We start from the raw sequence: 14,990 nt of genomic DNA, 5'->3' as shown, positions 1-14,990 counted from the left end.
TTTTACAGTACATGATTTTACATTTACCCAGTAATTATAATTCATGAAGTGACATTTTACCTCCAATACTGCTGCTTTCCACACAGTAGCTGCTTTTAACAGAGTAGCTGCTTTCAACACAGCAGCTGCTTTCTACACAGTAGCTGCTCTCTACACAGTAGCTGCTCTCTACACGTGTGTGACTGGTCCGCATAAGTACATTATGGTGCCAACCCTGTCACATACACCTGTATTTGTATGGGGTGTATGTGATGGGGTTGGCGTGATGATGTCATCACGCCGGGTACTCATATGTGGGCATATCTGCATGTGGGCGGACCCGCCTGGAGACGGATAGAGGAGAGGTTTCTCAGTTCCTAAGACCATCAAAAATATGTGTTTTCTGATGGTCTTAGGTGACCCCTGTGAAAGGGTTGTTCGACCCCCAAAGAGGTCGCAACCTATAGGTTGAGAACTGCTGATTTATTAGATCTGGTAGTTTTTTGTTGGAATCTTTAAGGTTTTCTATGTACACTATAATGTCATCTGCGAATAATGACAGTTTTAATTCCTCCTTTCCAATTTGGATGTCTTCTTGTCTGATCGTTGTGTCTAGGTCCTAGACTCTAGGACTTCCAATACTATGTTGAATAAGAGTGGTAAAAGCAGACATCCCTGTCTTGTTCCTGATCTTAAGGGAAATGCTTTTAGATTTTGCCCACTGAGTATGATGGCTGTAGGTTTTTCATATTATGGCCTTTACTATGTTGAAGTATAGTTCCTCTGTTGCCACTTTGCTGAGGATTTTTATCATAAATGGGTGCTGGTTTTTGTTTTGGTTGTAATTTATATTTACTTGACATGTAATGATACTGAATACTTTTTTATGTGCTTATTGGCTTTTTGGATATCTTTAATGAGGGCATCTGTTGAAGCATTTACCCATTTTTTTTTTTTATTTGAAGGGTTTCTTTCTGGTTACTTGTCCTTTATTGTATGTGTGTCTATCTCTATAGTTACATACATATACATGCCATATATTATATATATATATGTTATAATATGTATATTACATATACATATATTGCAGGAAACTTTTCATAGTCTCTGGCTTGTGTCTTCACTCTTTTCATATTTGTTAGCTATAAAGGGATTGGTTTGATTACTGGAAAGTCCTTGGGTATTACTGGTTTCAGGCATGGCTAGATCCTGGGGCTAAAAGAATTATCTGGATGAATTCTGTTTCAGTATCTTGCTGTACATCTTGCTGTATTCACTATTTTTCTTGGCAGGCTATCTCTCTTTATAGTGGGCCCCAGAAGATTCAAGCTACTTTCTTTCCAGGTTGGATTCTCAGGGAGAAGAGAGTGATAGTCATTTGGAACAATTTCAATATGATTACTATAATTGAAGCTTATTGGCTCACTTGCCCACTGTTATCCAATGGAATGTAAAACTCCAATTTGTTTAGACTGGCTCCTACACTCATCCAGAAACCAGAGTAGAGTCTATATTTGCCTTCTCTAGTCATCATTTGTTTCTATATTAATTTTAGAATCTCCTTATCAATTTTAAAATAAAACTGGAACCATGCTTGGAATTGAATTGATTTTATAGAATAACCTGAATGATTTTATGGAATAACCTGAATGAAATGTACAGCTTTATAATATTAAGTCTTCCAAATGATAAATGTAATATAATTTTCCATTTACCTGGTCAATTCTTTAAATTTTTTCTTTAAATTCTTTTAACTGTGTTTTGTAGTTTTATTTATTATTTTTTCTTCAAATTTTTTATTAAGGTATTATATGTGTACATATCTTACCATTGCCCCCCCCACCCCACTCCCATACCTGCCCTCACCCCCCAATGTTTTGTATCCGTTGGTTACTCTTATATGCATGCATACAAGTCCTTCAGTTGATCTCTTATTTCCCCCACCTCTCCCTAACCTTACCGCTGTAATTAGACACTCTGTTTGATGCTTTACCGCCTCTGTAACTATCTTTTGGTTCATCAGTTTATAATGTTTTTCATTATCCCTAAATGAGTGAGATCATGTGGTATTTTTCTTTCATTGACTGGCTTATTTCACTTAGCATAATGTTCTCTAATTCCATCCAGGTGTCTACAAATGGTAGTAATTCCTTCTTTTTTATGGCAGCATAGTATTCCATTGTGTAGATGTACCATAGTTTTCTGATCCAGTCATCTGCTGACGGGCACCTAGGCTGTTTCCAAATCTTAGCTATTGTAAATTGTGCTGCTATGAACATAGGGGTGCATATATCCTTTCTGATTGGTGTTTCTGGTTTCTTAGGATATATTCCTAGGAGTGGGATTACTGGGTCAAATGGGAGTTCCATTTTCAGTTTTTTGAGGAAACTCCATACTGTTCTCCACAGTGGCTGCACCAGTCTGCATTCCCACCAGCAGTGCACGAGGGTTCCTTTTTCTCCGCATCCTCGCCAACACTTGTCGTTTGTTGATTTGTTGATGATAGCCATTCTGACAGGTGCGAGATGGTATCGCATTGTCGTTTTGATTTGCATCTCTCGGATAATAAGTGACTTTGAGCATGTTTTCATGTGTCTCTTGGCCTTCCTTCTGTCTTCTTTCGAAAAGATTCTATTTAGGTCCGTTGCCCATTTTTTTATTGGATCATTTATCTTCCTTTTATTAAGTTGTATAAGCTGCCTGTAGATGTTGGAAATTAAACCTTTATCAGTGATACCATTTGCAAATATGTTCTCCCATACAGTGGGGTTTCTTGTTGTTTTGTTGATGGTTTCTTTTGCTGTGCAAAAGCTTTTTATTTTGATGTAGTCCCATTTGTTTATTTTCTCTTTGGCTTCCATTGCCCTAGGGGCAGTATCACTGAAAAAGTTCTTTTGGCATATGTCTGAGATTTTGCTGCCTGAGGATTCCTCTAGTATTTTTATGGTTTCCCGTCTTATATTTAAGTCCTGTATCCATTTTGAGTTTATTTTTGTGTATGGTGTAAGTTGGTGATCTAGTTTCATTTTTTTGCATGTATCTGTCCAATTTTCCCAACACCATTTATTGAAGAGACTGTCTTGACTCCGTTGTATGCTCATGCCTCCTTTGTCAAATATTAATTGCGCATATTGGTTTGGGTCGATATCTGGATTCTCTATTCTATTCCATTGATCTATATGTCTGTTCTTGTGCCAGTACCAGGCTGTTTTGAGGACAGTGGCTTTGTAATACAGCTTGAAATCTGGTATTGAGATCCCTCCTACTTTATTCTTCTTTCTCAGGATTGCTGTGGCTATTCGGGGTCTTTTTTTATTCCAGATGAATTTTTGGAGAGTTCTTTCTAGGTCTGTGAAATATGCTGTTGGTATTTTAATGGGGAGTGCATTGAATCTATAGATTGCTTTGGGTAGTATGGACATTTTGATGATGTTGATTCTACCAATCCATGAACATGGTATGTTCTTCCATCTGTTTACATCTTCCTCTATCTCTTTTTTCAGTGTCCTGTAGTTTTCCGCATATAGGTCTTTTACCTCCTTGGTTAGGTTTATTCCTAAGTATCTTAATTTTTTTGGTGCGATGGAAAATGGGATTGCTTTTTTAGTCTCTCTTTCTGTAAGTTCACTGTTGGTGTATAGAAATGCCATAGATTTCTTGGCGTTAATTTTGTATCCTGCTACATTGCCGAATTCATTTATTAAGTCTGTTAGTTTTTTGATAGAGTCTTTCGGGTCTTTTATGTACAATATCATGTCATCTGCAAATAAGGACATCTTTACTTCTTCTTTTCCAATTTGGATGCCTTTTATTTCTTCTTCTTGTCTCATTGCAATGGCTAATACTTCCAGTACTATGTCAAACAGGAGTGGTGAGAGTGGGCATCCTTGTCTTGTTCCTGTTCTTAGGGGAAATGGTTTTAGTTTTTGCCCATTGAGTATGATGTTAGCTGTGGGTTTATCATATATAGCTTTTATTATGTTGAGGTATGATCCTTCTATTCCCACCTTGTTGAGAGTTTTTATCAAGAAAGGGTGTTGGATTTTGTCAAATGCTTTTTCTGCATCAATTGATATGACTATGTGATTTTTATCTTTCAATTTGTTTATGTGATGTATCACATTTATTGATTTTCGGATATTGAACCATCCTTGCATTCCTGGGATAAACCCTACTTGGTCATGGTGTATGATCTTTCTGATGTACTGCTGGATCCGATTTGCTAGAATTTTGTTGAGGATTTTGGCATCTACATTCATGAGGGATATTGGCCTGTAATTCTCTTTCATTGTGTTGTCTTTATCTGGTTTTGGTATTAGTGTGATGCTGGCTTCATAGAAGGAGCTTGGAAGTGTTCCTTCCTCTTGAATTTTTTGGAATAGTCTGAGGAGGATAGGTTTTAGTTCTTCCTTGAATGTTTGGTAAAACTCTCCTGTGAAGCCGTCTGGCCCCGGGCTTTTGTTTGCCGGAAGCTCTTTGATGACTGCTTCAATTTCTTCCATAGTTACTGGCATATTGAGCTGTTTAGATTCTTCCTGATTGAGTTTTGGAAGGTTATATTTTTCTAGGAATATGTCCATTTCCTCCAGGTTGTCCAGTTTGTTGGAATAGAGTCGTTCGTAGTATTTTTTTAACAATCCTTTGTATTTCGACGGGATCTGTTGTTATTTCACCTCTTTCATTTCTGATTTTGTTTATTTGGGTCCTCTCTCTTTGCTTCTTGGTGAGCCTGGCTAGAGGTTCATCAATCTTGTTTATCCTTTCAAAGAACCAGCTCTTGGTTTTGTTGATCTTTTGTATTGTTTGGTCTCTATGTCGTTTATCTGTGCTCTGATCTTTATTATTTCCTTCCTTCTGCTTACACTGGGCTTTTCTTGTTGCTCTTTTTCTAACTCTTTGAGTTGTTGGGTTAGGTAATTTATTACCCCTGTTTCTTGTTTTTTGCAGTAGGCTTGTAGAGCTATGAACTTCCCTCTCAAGACTGCTTTCGCTGTGTCCCATAGATTTTGGATTGTAGTGTTTTCATTGTCATTTGTTGTCATGATGTTTTTTATTTCTTCTTTGATCTCTCTGGTAACCCAGTCATGGTTTAATAGCATGCTGTTTAGTCTCCATGTGTTTGATTTCTTTGGGTTGTTTTTATTGTAGTTGATTTCCAGTTTTATGCCACTGTGGTCTGAGAAGATGCTTGATATGATTTCTATCTTCTTGAATTTGAAGAGACTTTGCCTATGTCCCAACATATGGTCTATCTTTGAAAATGACCCATGTGCACTTGAGAAGAATGTATATTCTGTGGCTTTGGGGTGAAATGTTCTGAAGATGTCAATTAATTCCATCTGGTCTAGTGAGTCATTAAGGATTGATGTTTCTTTGCTGATTTTTTGTTTAGAGGATTTGTCCAATGGTGATAGTGGGGTATTAAAGTCTCCTACTATGATTGTATTGCTGTCAATCTCTCCCTTGATATCCTCCAGGAGTTTTTTTATGTATTTGGGTGCTCCTGTATTGGGTGCATATATGTTTACCAGAGTTATTTCTTCTTGTTGGATTGCTCCCTTTAGTATTATGAAGTGGCCTTCCTTATCTCTTGTTATGTCCTTCAGTTTGAGATCTAATTTGTCAGATATAAGTATTGCTACCCCAGCTTTTTTTTCAGTTCCATTTGCCTGGAAAACCTTTTTCCATCCCTTCACCCTCAGTCTGTGTGCGTCTTTTTTTCTGAGGTGGGTTTCTTGTAGACAGCAGATATATGGGTCATGTTTTCTTATCCAATCCATTACCCTATGTCTTTTGATTGGGGCATTTAATCCGTTTACATTTAAAGTTATTATTGATAGGTACTTATTTGTCACCATTCCTATTCTTTACACCTGTGTTCCTTCTTCGCTTCCTATTTCTTTCTTTTTTTTTTTTTTTTTACAGCAGACCCTTTAGCATTTCTTGCATTGCTCGTTTGGTGGTAATAAATTCCCTTAGTCCTTTTTTGTCTGTGAAGCTCCTGATTTCACCTTCAATTTTGATTGATAGCCTTGCTGGGTACAGTATTCTTGGATTCAGACCCTTCCTTTGCATGACTTTGTATATTTCATTCCATTCCCTTCTGGCCTGATGAGTTTCTGTTGAGAAATCAGTTGCTAGTCTGATGGGGGTTCCTTTGTATGTAACTTTCTGTCTCTCTCTGGCCGCTTTTAAGTTTCTTACTTTGTCGTTGGTGTTTGCCAATTTAATTATAATGTGCCTTGGCGTCGGTCTTTTGGGGTTCATTTTGCTTGGGACTCTGTGAGCTTCTTGGATTTGTGTGGGTTTTTTCTTCTCTATATCAGGGAAATTTTCTGTCATTATTTCTTCAAATAGGTTTTCTATTCCTTGCTCAGCTTCCTTTCCTTCTGGAACCCCTATTATGTGGATGTTGTTTTGTTTCGTGTTGTCCCAAAGTTCCCTTAGGCTCTCCTCCTGCCTTTTAATTTTTTTTTCTAGAAGTTGCTCTACTTGGGTATTTTTTCCCATCTTGTCTTCTAGCTCACTGATGCGGTCCTCTGCTTCTTCTAGTCTACTCTTGATGCTTTCTATTGAGTTCTTTACAGCAGCGATGTCATTTTTCATTTCTTCTTGGTTCTTCTTCATTTCCTCTTGGTTCTTGCTCATATTGTCGAATTTGTCTTCCATTCTTTTCAGCCATCTTATGACCATTTCTCTGAATTCTTTTTCTGGAAGGTTGCTTGCTTCCATTTCGTTTACTTCCTTTTCTGGTGATGCCTGCTTTTCTTTCATATGCGGGCTGTGTCTTTGTCTCCCCATGGTCTCTCTTCTCTGGGTGTCTGGTTATGTAGTTCTCTCTCTCCTGCGTCGATTTAAAGGCACAAAATACAGCACTACCAGGTACCACACACAAGGCACTGAACAGAAATGTATTCACGATATTAACAACCTCCAATAAAGGTGACCACCAGAGAAAGGCAAATCAGGGGATAGTAGAGAAAGAAGAAGAGGAAAAAGAAAGAAAGAAGAAGAATAAAAAAAGGGGGTGTCAAAATGAAATTGGGAAAAGGGAAAAAAAGAAGAAAAAAAAGTAAGAGAGACAAGAAAGCGACTAAGAGAGAAAGGGAAACAGACTATATATATTGGGGATAAAACTCCAATAGAACAATCACTTATCCCAGCAAATGCCAGCAACAAGTACCTGGGGATTAATACAAACTACAACACCAACTAATATTGAGTGAGGCAAGGGAAAACAGAAGCACTAAACAAACAAAAAAATAAACAAAAGAAGAATAAGCAAAACAATCTCACAAAAAAGCATAAAAAATCGATATAATCTACATTCAAGCGAACAACAACAAAAGGACAGAGAGAAGAACAATTTTTGGATAGTTAAGACAGCGAAGAGAGAGGTGTGTATGGACTTGGAGCAGGGGATTGGAGATTAGATATATAGGTAGGGTGAAATTTTAAAAGGGGGTAAACAGAAAGAATAGGGAAAATCTAAAGTAGGAAAGGGGTAAGATAAACAGGACACTGAAAAGGGAAAAGTGAGGAAGAGAGTGATGGCATAAAGGTAGATTTGAGATAGAGTAAAATGATGCTAAAGGAAAGATAAAAATAGAATGTAGAACATTAATCCCAAAACAAAATGAAGAGAAAATAAAATGACACTTAAAAAAAAAAAAAGATAAAATAGCAGTAGTAATAATACGGATTGAAAATAAAAATGTAATAATTAAAAAGGTAAAATCAAGTGAGAAAAAAATTAGTTTCTTGAGTAAAAGATGCAAAAAATGAAAATAAAAAAATAAAAAATAAAAATAAAATGTGGAGTAGTGAAGGTCATTCACTTCCTCTGTTGTTCTGTTTGGCACGCCTGTTTCTCAGTCCGGACAGTATTGCAGTTCCCTGCGTTCCACTGCTCTTCAGTGATGTAAGCCAGTCCTGATTTTAAGCAGGCGGTGTGTCTTAATTCGTATTCCTTTATTTTTGATTACACAAGAGTCAATTTGTGATTCAGCCCCTGGGTGGCAGTGTTCATGGATTGACTTCCGGGTTTATCTATGGCCTCTCTAGGGAGTGTTAGAGCCTTCTTTCCCTGTGGCACTCACTACCGGTTTGTGGGAGTAGGCTGCCTCAGAGCTGGCTCTCGGATGGTCACTCCCCGCTCCGATCCCCAGGTTCCAGAAAAACAACTTTCCCCTGCAGTCTCCCAGGGTGTCCCCAACTGGGTGAACCTATGAATTGGGCTTAGTAATCAGAAGCAAGAATTTCAAGAGAAAAAAGCCCAAGTGTGCACACTCCGTGGCTGCGCGTAAGTCTAGCACACCCCTGAAATTCTTAGGGTGTCCCTGCACTTCAGATAAAAATGGGTTTCTTTTTAGTGAGCCCTTCTGTTAGCAGCTCTGAGGACCCCCTTCCACATTCACAGATCACGCCAGCCCCAACAGCCACGGATTTTTCTAGGCACAGACTTCCCTGGTCCTCCAGCTCCCGCAAAACGCGCGTTCCTCTCTCGCGCTGGGACCAGAGACCTCACCTTATCCTAGGCGAAATCTGACCTTTCCGTGGTGGAGTGTAGAGCTCCTCTGAACCCGTGTGTTTGCGCCAATTGGGGAGCGTTGTTCTGGGGCTCGCAGCTGTTCCGTGGGTGCCGCAGTTGTGGATCTGTTTTGTAGTTTTAATTGAAGAGGTATTGAATACATTTATTTAATTTACTTCTAGGTATGTAGTATGTTTTGCCTTGTAAATATTTTTATTTTCTTTTTTTGTTTTTCAGGCTAGCACATAGAATTGCAATTGCTTTTTGTACATTGATCTTTTATCCTGTGACATTTATAAATTTAATTATTTATTCAAGTATTTATGGCTTATTTTAGATTTTCTGTGTGTACAATCCTGTCAATAACAATAAAAAATTCTAAACTTTATCTTTTATTTTTCTTGCCTCATTGCTTTATAGTGATGTATAGATATGATGAAAATAAACATCTTTGCCTTGTTTCTGATCTTAGGGGACAGTGTTCCATATTTCACCCTTCAGCATAATAACAGCTCTTGAATTTTTCATAGTTAATGGCATCTTTTAGGCAAGCACTATCTTTTCAACCATCCATATCATATGGGCTCTCTATGTTATGGAAGGAATGTTAAAAGGAAGGAGAAAATCCAGTCAATAAAATATGAGAGTGCTTGTATCTTTGAGTAAAAACATATGGCACATTGTTATTATATACACTAGAGGCCCGGTGCATGAAATTCATGCACTGGGGGGTTGTCCCTCCACCCAGCCTGCACCCTCTCCAATCTAGGACCCCTCAGGGGATGTCTGACTGCCAGTTTAGGCCCGATAAACCAGCAGTCAGACATTCCTCTCACAATCCCAGACTGCTGGATCTCAACTGCTTGCCTGCTTGCCTGCCTGGTTGCCCCTAACCACTTCTGCCTGACAGCCTGATCACTCCCTAACCATTCCCCTGCTAGCCTGATCTGCGCCTAACTCCCCTGCTGGCTCGATCACCCTAACTGCCCTCCCCTGCTGGCCCGGTCGCCCCCAACTGCCCTCCCTGCAGGCCTGGTCGCCCCCAACTGCCCTCCCCTGCAGGCCTGGTTGCCCCAACTGCCCTCCCCTGCAGGCCTGGTCCCCCCAACTGCCCTCCCTGAAGGCCTGGTCCCCCCCAACTGCCCTCCCTGCAGGCCCAGTCCCCCACTAACTGCCCTCCCCTGTAGGACTGGTTCTCCCCTACTACCCTCCCCTGCCGGCCTGGTCACCCCTAACTGCTCTCCCCTGCCAGCCATCTTGTGGCAGCCATCTTTGACCACATCTTGTGGGGCGGCCATCTTGTGTGAGGATGTGAGGGTCAATTTACATATTACCTCTTTATTATATAGGATATTGATTGATAGTTTGATTTGACCAAATAGCTACGGTTTATTGAGTGATTACTATGTCAGACACTATTTGAAGCACTTTATAGCTTTAATATATTACTCTTCACAAAAAAACATTGAGATAAATGCTTTCATTATCTACATTTTACAGATGAACAAAAAGAGGCAGAGAAACAGCTTGCCCAAGGTCACGTATCTTGTGAGTAGCTAAATCTGTGTGGCTTCAGAATTCACATTTTACCTACCACATATTATTATTAAATAGAGTAATTTGTGGAGATAATATCTGTTGCACAGCAATAAATGCTGACATTTTTTAGCTTCAATATTAACTTAAAGTACAACTTCTGAACAGTAATTTGTAATAGTTAACATTTAAAAATATTTACCACGTGCCACATACTCATGGATCCTCTTTTCTTAACACAAAAACTTAAACTTTAGCCCTGGCTAGTGTAGTTCAGTTGGTTGGAGTGTCATCCCACACAATGAAAGGTCTCTGGTTTGATTCCCCATCATATCACATGCCTGGGTTGTGGGTTCAGTCCCCAATTGGGGATTATGTGAGAGGCAACCGATCGATGTTTCTCATTCTCTCCCTTTCTCCAAAATCAATAAGTATATCCTTGGGTAAGGATTTAAAAAAATTAACTGCAAAATTTAATTTTATAAATTGACTGCTTCTGATTTCCAGATGAATGTCTTCCTTCAGTAATCCTCTCATTTTCTCTCCCCCTCCCCCGTTTTGATTTTTTTTGTGCCAAAAAATGAAACAAAACTCTCCTTCCCCCAAACGTTCAAGTGTACAGTACAATGTCAATCATGTACACATTGTTAGTACACATTGTTAGCAACAGATCCCCAGACTTCCTCTTTCCCATCCTTCATGACTAAAACTATACCCAGCCAACAACAACTCCCCACCACCCCTTCCTCTTATCCTCTGGTAATCATTATTCTACTTTCTGTTTCTATGAGTTTAACTACTTTAGATGCCTCATGTAAATGGAATCATGTAGTATTTGTCTTTTTTGTGACTTATTTTACTTAGCATAATTTTATGAAGATTCATTCATGTATATGGCAGCATTTCCTTTTTTAAGGCTCAATAATATTCCATTCCTGTATGCACCACATTTTTTAAAATCCATTCATCTGTGAATGGATACTTAGGTTGCTTCCACCTTTTGGCTATTATGAATAATGCTGCAATAAACATGAGTGTGCAAATATGTCTTCTCCTCTCTGAGCCTCAGATTTTTAATAGCAAATTTGGATCTTCACTTACCTTCCAAATAGGACTGCCAGATTTATCAGGAAAAAAACAACAACAACAAAACATGCCCAAATTGGAATTTCAGAAAACAGTGTATTTGAGACATACTTGTACCAAACAATTTGTTGTTTATCAGAAATTCAGTTTTCAATGGGCATTTTGTATTTTATCTAGCAACTCTACTTCTAAGGTCATTATGAAGATTAGACATAATGTGATAAAATCTATCAGCCATATGGCAAGTTTACATCAAATATATCTATTTTTATAACTTCTATATGTTTACATTTAAAATAAGAATCTCAGAAATTCAAAATTAATTTGATATTGCTATCTTTATGATCCTGGAAAAGTTTAAGCTGTGATCCTGAGCACTTCACCTAACTGTGGGAATCCTTTTCACATCCCGCATGGTTCAGGGTTCCAGGTTCAGGGTTTGGGTTATGGAGAAGGCCGCACACAAATGAAGAGACTAGAAAAGCATTAATTTGAGAATATTGAGGGCCAGGCGGGAGTCCACCTCTAGGGGGAGGACTACACCCTGCTCTGGCTTTGCTATCTCTTTTATTAAGGTTATGGGATACACCCATATCCTTTAGGCAGGAAATTCCAATAATAGCCAATCAGCAAGAATTTACATAAGAGTAACAGGTGGAGGCTGCTTCAACTACCAATATCTCAACTAAACAATGAGTGATTAGCTCCGACCTTTCAGAGCAATTAAGGTTGACCAGCCTTCCGGATTCCCTTTCCACATCTCTCTATTAGTGGGACAGTGATCGGTTTCCGGCACCTAACTTCTAAGTTTATTACAAAGTAGGATCTTTGGGTTAAGACTAGGGTGCCACCTTGTTTTCATAAATAAAATTGTACTGGAACACAGCCTTGCTCATTCATGTATGTGTTGTTGATGGCTACTTTTGTGCTATGATGACAGGGTTGAGAAGTTATAACAAAGACCATATGGCCTACAAAGCCTAAAATATTTACTACCTGCTTCTTCACAGGAAAATTTGCTGACCCTTTCTTGATGTTATTGGGGTCATTGTTCACTTTATGGGGTTATGCTGAGGAGAAACCAATGTATGTAAAGTGCTTAGGGCAGTGGCACATAGTAAAGCATCAATGAGTGGAAGTTGTGGTTATCATATTAAGAGGCCAAAGGAAAAAAAATACACAAAATTTCTAGAGATGTTAAAATGGCATTTGGGCCCTAACCGGTTTGGCTCAATGGATAGAGCATCGGCCTGCGGACTCAAGGGTCCCAGGTTCGATTCCGGTCAAGGGCATGTACCTTGGTTGCGGGCATATCCCCAGTGGGGAGTGTGCAGGAGGCAGCTGGTCGATGTTTCTCTCTCATCGATGTTTCTAACTCTCTATCCCTTTCCCTTCCTCTCTGTAAAAAATCAATAAAATATATTTAAAAAAAATGGCATTTGGTAAATTATAACCCATTCCAGATTAGAAATATTAACAGAATAAGAATATAAAGAACAAAATATGTATATTAAACTAGAACTAGTATGAGGTTTAATGCAGGAAACTTGGAATCATGTTCATCATAGTGAATAAAGTTATAAGTTCTTTCTATCACTATTATATTTCTACTAGTAGAAGAGGTAACCTCTGCATTAGGACAGAAACATAAAAAAGGAAAGAGACCACAATAATGAGTAATTTCAGATAATATGATTGTACTCATGGAAAACCGCTAGAGCTACTCTTAGAATAAAGAAGAGTTCTAGAAAAAGAAAAAAATGATTAAAAAGCATGAGGTAGTTTAAGGGAACTTTGGGAAAATGCATCACAGGGGTACAAGAAGTAGAAGAAATTGATTGGGATGGAGATAGGTGTGAATAAATAATGACAGGAAACTTCCCTACCCTGGTGAAGGAAAAAGTCACACAAATTCAGGAAGCATAGAGGATCCCAATCAAGATAAATCCATAATTAAAATGGCAAAGGTTAAAGACAAAGAGAATCTTAAAGGCAGCAAAGGAGAGGTATATGGGAACTCCCTATAAGGGAGTTCCCATTAGGCTGTCAACTGATTTCTCAACAGAAATGCTCTAGTCTAGGCCAGAGGGAATGGCATGAAGTATGTAATGAAAAGCAAGGATCTTAAACCAAGCCTACTCTATCCAGCAAGGCTATCATTTAAACTTGAAGGTGAAATAAAGAGCTTTCTAGACAGAAGAGGGCTAAAGGAGTTTATTGCCACCGAACAAGCATTGCAATAATTGCTAAAGGGACCGCTGTTATAAGAAGAAATAGAAAGGAACAGAGGCATAAATGGTATAAATAAGTACTTATCCTACCTAATAAAAGAGTAATATGCAAATTAACCATCACTCTGCTACATTCACAAACCACGCCCACCAGCCAGTCAGGAGCGAGTATGCAAATTAACCCAACCAAGATGGCTGTGGCCACGAAGCAAACAGAAGGCTTGGGTTGCCCCTGGCAATGGAGGAAGCCAAGCTTTTCACACACACTGGCCAGCCCAGGCCTCCACTCAAGGCTACAAAGTATCAATTATAGAAGATAAATAAATCCCAACAAAAATGTCTGCAGCCACGGAGCGAACAGGAGGCTTGGGTTTCCCTGGCGATGGAGAAAGCCAAGTTTGCACACACTGCTGGCTGGCCAAGGCCTCCACTCAAGGCTACAAAGTTTCAATTATAGAAGATAAATAAATCCCAGATACCAGGGCCTACGCTTGGGTCTCCAGGGGGCGTGGCAGGCCTGAAAACCACCACAGGCCCCTCGTCCAGGCTGCCCCACATCCCAAGGTAACCCTCACCCTGATCCGGGACACCCTTCAGGGCAAACCAGCTGGCCCCCACATGTGCACCAGGCCTCTATCCTAGCTAATAAAAGAGTAATATGCAAATTGACCAACACTCCAACACACAAGATGGCTGCCCCCATGTTGTCAAAGATGGCTGCCACCATGTGGACACTAGATGGCCACCACAAGATGGCCAGCAGGGGAAGGCAGTTGGGTGGGACCAGGCCTGCAAGGGAGGGCAGTTGGCGGTGATCAAGCCTGCAGGGGAGGGCAGTTTAGGGTGACCAGGCCAGCAGAGGAGGGAAGTTGGGGGTGACCAGGCCTGCAGGGAAGGCAGTTGGGGGGGGCAGGCCTGCAGGGGATGGTAGTTAGGGGTGACCAGGCCAGCAGGGGAGGGCAGCTGGGTGGGACCAGGCCTTCAAGAGAGGGCAGTTGGCGGTGATCAAGCCTGCAGGGGAGGGCAGTTTAGGGTGACCAGGCCAGCAGAGGAGGAAAGTTGGGGGTGACCAGGCCTGCAGGGAAGGCAGTTGGGGGGGGGGCAGGCCTGCAGGGGAGGGTAGTTAGGAGTGACCAGGCCTGCAGGGGAAGGCAGTTAGGGGTGACCAGGCCTGCAGGGGAGGGCAGTTGGGGGCAAACAGGCTGGCAGGGGAGCAGTTAGGCATCAATCAGGCTGGCAGGGGAGTGGTTAGGGGGTGATCAGGCTGGCAGGCAGAAGCAGTGAGGGGCAATCAGGAAGGCAGGCAGGTGAGCAGTTGGGTTCCAGCAGTCCTGGATTGTGAGAGTGATCCCAGATTGGAGAGGGTGCAGGCTGGCCTGAGGGACACACAACCCCGTGCACGAATTTTGTGCACCAGGCCTCTAGTCAATAATTACCTAAAATGTAAATGGATTAAATGCTCCAATCAAAAGACACAGTAACTGAATGGATAAGAAAACATGACCTGGCAAAATGGGCAAATTCCTAGACACATACAATTTTTCAAAACTCATCTAGGAAGAATCAGAGAACCTGAATAGGCCAACAACAACAAATGAAATTGAAACAGTTATTAAAAAACCTCCCAA

General features: G+C 40.2%; 2 long non-coding RNA genes across 2 annotated transcripts in view; both read left to right on the top strand.

Annotated features, from left to right (window-relative positions):
• LOC308251435 overlaps nt 1-14,990 on the top strand; it is a 99,493-nt gene that overhangs the window by 53,111 nt on the left and 31,392 nt on the right. The window lies entirely within an intron of this gene.
• LOC308251436 lies at nt 103-8,897 on the top strand. The gene is made up of 2 exons (XR_013960924.1): nt 103-1,745; nt 8,646-8,897. It is a non-coding gene; the product is annotated as an uncharacterized lncRNA (long non-coding RNA).

Source organism: Plecotus auritus (genome assembly GCF_963455305.1).
Source record: "Plecotus auritus genome assembly, chromosome: 6".
Classification (NCBI taxonomy): Eukaryota; Metazoa; Chordata; class Mammalia; order Chiroptera; family Vespertilionidae; genus Plecotus; species Plecotus auritus.
This window is presented reverse-complemented; position numbering and strand designations above follow the sequence as displayed.